Source organism: Engraulis encrasicolus, chromosome 11 (assembly GCF_034702125.1).
Source record: "Engraulis encrasicolus isolate BLACKSEA-1 chromosome 11, IST_EnEncr_1.0, whole genome shotgun sequence".
Lineage (NCBI taxonomy): Eukaryota > Metazoa > Chordata > Actinopteri > Clupeiformes > Engraulidae > Engraulis > Engraulis encrasicolus.
Genome location: NC_085867.1, coordinates 13,446,095 through 13,451,560, shown reverse-complemented (window position 1 = coordinate 13,451,560; position 5,466 = coordinate 13,446,095). Strand labels below are relative to the sequence as shown.

Genomic DNA, 5,466 nt, shown 5'->3' with positions numbered 1-5,466 from the left:
CAGCCTCAAATTGTCTGGAGTCTTCTTAATCTTACTTATTTTGTCATTTTGCTGCTTGCATGTCATTGCACATCCATACTGATTTTAACTCTGTGCAAACTGTGCATTAATGGAACATTGTCTCGGTCCTTGTCTCATACGTTTTGTGTGATGTTTATACTAGGACGAGAGGACGAGAAGACATATCTGTTTTTGGTCATATATATATTCAGTAAAATGGTCAAAAACTCAAAAGCCCACTCCCAGATTTTTTAGCTAAATATATATTGATTGCCACTCAGTGGTGGGAAATTACACACAGTCCCCTGTGACTCATCAGCCCCCCATATGGTCAGGATAGGGCCCCCACCACCTATACAAGAAGACCCTGTGCCCAGGGGCAAGAAGACCCCCACTTGCCTCCCCTATAGCTCTGGCCCTGTTGCCACCAGTTTCACCCTGTCTTCATCACAGTAAGATACTAAGAGAATTATCTGCTTAAATGATCAGAATCGGGTGTCCTAATCACTGGCCTGCCCAAGGCTGACGTTGTAATAGTTGCAAAAGGTGAACTGATATTACAGTATATTGAACACAATGGGTTAGGATGGCACTGAAGTGCATAATCTGTTTGTGAGTCATGGCAGGTGAGCGAATATTTTTGATAGTATAGCAGTGCAAGTTAGATGTAATTAACTAACAGTTTAGGAAAAAAAAGAAACATAAAACAACAACTCTCAAAACAACTGGGTGAGTGAATGCCACAACAAAACACATCATCCATCCACAGCATGCCAAAGTGTTTCTTTTTTATTACAAGAATGTCCTGATTGGAATATCTCTCACACACAGTTCACATTACAAAAGGTCTATAGATGACAGTCTATCGGTTCAACATTGCTGTGAAATATTGCAGCGCAGTGTAGAATGCCTGTGGTTGGTTGTAAAGTCAAACACCACCATAAGCAGGGCGCCGAAACTGAGCTGGCATATAAGCCCTACTGCAGTGGTCTCCAAAGGGCGGCCCGTGGGCCAGATCTGGCCCGGGCATGGCAAACATTTGGCCCACCATGAGGTTGGAAGAAATGGTCAATCAGATACGTATGTATGCTATCTGACCATACAGTCGGGCGATTGGTTTGGCCCTCAGCCTCATTCGTGCTTAATAATTTGGCCCTTGGGGGAAAATAATTGGAGACCACTGCCCTACTGTATCTGAGACGAGGTGGAAAAGACATGCAGCAAACCCAGTTTGTTGCAAGTGCTGTAGCAGGCTGTAACATTCACAGAAGATAACAATGGTTTATATAAAAAAAAAGTTCTCATGAGCTAACTGACAAGTTATCTTGCTTTCTAGTTCAAAAAAATAACATCTGATGCTATCTGTACAAAACTCTGAGAGCATTGTACTCAGCAGTTTGGCAAAGACACATCATCGAACTGAATAGGACGTGGTGATGGATTGAGGACTTCTTAATAGTACCTCATGTAAGATTAGCCCGTGTGTGTGCTCAACAGAGAGATGCTTACTGTACAAACATTGCTACATTGACAATAAGTGTACTGTACATTAAAATAAATTGTATTTGTGCCTGTCTTTGCCAATTTAAAGGTGCAAAGGTGCAAGCCTCTGTTTACATACTTGTGTTTTGTGTGCGCAGTATGTACTGTGCGTGATCTATATGCTGGTAATGATTCCAGTGTTGTGGCTCAAGTTCAGTAGCATTGTACACTTTGGGTGTGGTGGGGGAAGGGGTGTATGCATAATAAAATACACATACACAAAAATATACAGAAATTCTTAAGGAAATATTGTGGTGAAACACATTTTTAAATGACCTGAGGTAAGGTCAGCATTTACAGCATGTTTGGTTGTCATGACACCTCCTGTTACAACTGAAAAGGCAGAAGTAGTTCCATGAAAGCTAAGATCCTGTTGCACAGTATGTAAAAGGAGAATTCCGGCCACTTTCAACATACAGTAAAGTTCAATTGCACACCTTGACTTGTCAGTGCCCGAAAACAGTGGTGTAGTCTACTTTTTTATGGTGGGTATACTGTATATTTGAGCATTTTTTGAAGTGGGTATACTGTATATATTTGTGCTATTCAAAACAATGGATCAATCAATTAAGTGGGTATACTGAAATCCCTGACATTTAGAAGTGGGTATATTCCCATGATGATACAACATTTGACGTATGTTGAAATGTTATAACCATAGAACTGCTTGTTGAAATTGGACAGAATTCTCCTTTGAATGTACACTACAGTACATTGCAGTCATTTAGTCACACACAATCATGTGCAGAGTCATTCAGGTCAGTGAAGCCACTGCCATGGTGGAAGAGAACTGTGTGTGATGTAATGAGTCACATCGTGCGTGACTGTTTTGTTCTTGGTAATGCTTCATGCCATTATCTACGCACGGTCATGTACAGTAACCAGACGGCATGTTCTTCACAACGTGCCACTGAGTCCAACGTCACAGTAGACTATTCGCTTATTAATGTTCAGTTTGTATTATCTTGAACATCCTTTTGAGCTCAATTGTTAAGCAACAAAATAGTGATGAGTGGAATGCTTTTGTGGTGTGTGAACCATTCTGATTTTCTTGTTTGTCGTCGTCAGAGTATGTATTCCAAGAAATGTTTGTCCCCATGAAAAAATACACATTCATGTTATTCATTTGTTCGCAACTTAGCAATAAGTAAGGCTCTGCCTCAGGAGTTGTGTTGATCAAACTGATACGGTGGCCAGATACAGTGTGCAGTACAGTAGACAAACTGGAAGGCTGTTCATCATTATTCAGCTTGTTTGAAGACACATCAGCATTAACCATTATCCTTGTGCCTAAGCTGCCATCTAGTCAGGTAAATGATGTTGTGTTTTCCAAGAAACCCTTCCTTGACTACTGTGCAGTAAATCAATGATTAGAATCATTTAGTCTGTGTTTTTTGCTTCCATCTTGTGTCTGACAGGAAGCTGAAGTGTGTGTATCGTGATATGCCACATGGCAGACCTGTCAGATTTGTTGTGTCCCTCTAATGACGCAATGGCAAATGGACAATTCGAAACGATTGGCAAATCAGCAGTAGATCTATATACTTTGTCAAACAACCTATTGATTGTCAGATTGTCTCTTTAAAAAAAAAAAAATCATGGCTCATTTAAATGCTTGGAAATACATTTGAAGACTTCAAATACTCATCTTTGAAACCCCTTGTCAATCAAGTGAGAGTTCTGTGTGGTCAGAGTAGTTGCTCATGAGCAGGGTCCTCACTCCTCCGGCATTGTAAACAGCACATGAGCAACGTGTCTTTGTCTGAGTGTCCAGGCTGAAGCTCCCTTTTGTGATTTTGTGTGTGATTGTGAGTGTGTGTTTATCGTCTTGTCTTCAAAAAACGCAGTCTGAATAATACAAAAAATACAACGTGAAGTGCGGCGAGAATGTTCAACACAATATATACAAACTTAACAAACATCCGCGTCCATAAATTAGAAGTGTTCCACATGCTGTGCTCCTTTCAAATGGGCCTGGCATGTGATGATCCTGCGGAGCTGCACTTTTGGGTCAGATACAGTATGTGCTCATCACAGTGCAGAATGACACACAAGGGGTCTGATTTTGGATCCTTACGTCGTCACGGTCACGAAACCTAAAACCAGTTTTGAACCCAGAAAACCCACGAATGGGTACATCAAAAAAAATCATCGCCTCTGGTCCGCCGTGATGACTGTGATTGATCGTGTATCCAGTGAGTCTCAGAGCCATCTAATAACAGAGTTACGCCACTCCCATAGACCTCTATGGTCCAATCTTTCCACAGCAATGGCGGCTCTCATGGAGCCTCACGGAGCGTTAACATGGAAATCCCCATTGACTTTAGTTCTATTAGAGTTACTTAGTTCTAGGATGTGGCCGTAGAACACAGAAAATGTGGTAAAGGTAATGTAATTTGTTTGTACTTAATCTTTGTTTGGTATGTGATGGTTCTGTGTTAGTTTCCAACGAACAGAAGTTTACTGTTAAAAAAACATTTTAATCTACGCAAATCACATCACCAACCGACTTCCTGGTCCCCGGTTTGCGCAACTCTGCTATTAGATGGCTCTGGTGAGTCCTCTCTCTCGCTCCCTGTTGGAGCTTGTTGAGACAGAGAGCCCAATCACCACCTGTTGATCTCAGGTGGTGCTCTGCAGTGATGGGCAGCTGGAAGAAGCTACAGTAGAGTGCCACATATTTCAGGTGCTGTTTCCACGTAGCAGGATATTTTTTTAGCAGGGTATTTTTTTTCTCCTGTTAGGTGTAAACGCAACATGTGGATAAAAATAAATCCTCCATTGTAACGAATGCGTTTCAGCCCCCTTAACAGGATATTTTTTTCTCCTGCTTTTTATACCTGGATTTTAAATATCTGCTACGTGGAAACGAAAGGCCAAAAACCAATGCAAAACCAATACAACCAGGAGAAAAAAATATCCACATATAAAAATATCCAGCTACGTGGAAACGGCACCTTAGAGATTATCTTGTTTTACCTGTCTAAATGCCCTTACTGGACCACGAGTGTGTTTCTCGACAGCGTCGTTGCTACCTAAGTTAGCAACTTTACTTGGTTGCAATGCAATTTCCCATTGACAACTTACTAAGTTGCTAACTGCAGCAACGATGCTTCCACGAAACGGGGTCCAGTGTAGTATCCAGGCCTTTTGAGATATGTGGCACTGGATCGTATCTTCTGAATCCAGGTTGCCCATCACCACTGGTCCTCAGTGCTGTGTGCTCCCCCAATGAGAAGGTTCCTTTTCGTGGGGTTCAATCTCCTATCTCAAATCCATGGGATCTACAGTTCTTCCCCTCTAGAGGGAGCTATTGGAATCTCTTCTCCTCTGCCTACCCCCACCACGGGTCCATGACTCCACGTCCAACTCGGGACCAAGCGAGAGTGTAAGTGTTTCTCTTTCTCAACTTTGAAGAAAGAGAAGAAGAAAAGGAAATACTTGTGGGGTGTGTGTATGTGTGTGCATGTGGAGGTCAAACTCCTCGGATGGAACTTTGAGCATGTTTTCCATCTCTCGCTGTGTGTGTAATACACGGCATGCGTCTCTATGTACTGTACATCCAACCGTACGTGCATGCATGTGTGTGCATGGGGAGGTCATATCCTCCAGGGACAGTGCCAGTATGCATCTCCATATGTATGCATCTGTGTGGGACCCCAGGGACAGTTTGGGACCCCCAGGGACAGTTTGAGCATGCTGTCCATCTCCTGCTGTGTTTGGATTTGCGACACACATACTGTATGCATGCCGTGCGTGTGTGTGTGTGTGTGTGTGTGTGTGGAGATCATATCAGCCTCTCCTCCAGGGATAATTTCAGCACGCTGTCCATCTCCATGTGTGTGTGTGTGTGTGTGTGCACGCGTGTACATGTGTCTGCATTTGTACGTGTGCGTGTTTGTGTTTGAGTGTGTGTACAGTAGG

The 5,466-nt window shown here is 42.6% G+C and overlaps 1 protein-coding gene across 1 annotated transcript in view; it reads right to left on the bottom strand.

The window, feature by feature from the left end:
* Positions 1-3,936: 3,936 nt before the first annotated feature.
* setx (senataxin) overlaps positions 3,937-5,466 on the bottom strand; it is a 1,003,984-nt gene continuing 1,002,454 nt past the window's right edge. The window contains exon 26 of the mRNA XM_063209926.1: positions 3,937-4,093. The gene's annotated coding sequence lies outside the window, so the exon portion shown is untranslated. The remainder of the gene's footprint in view (positions 4,094-5,466) is intronic.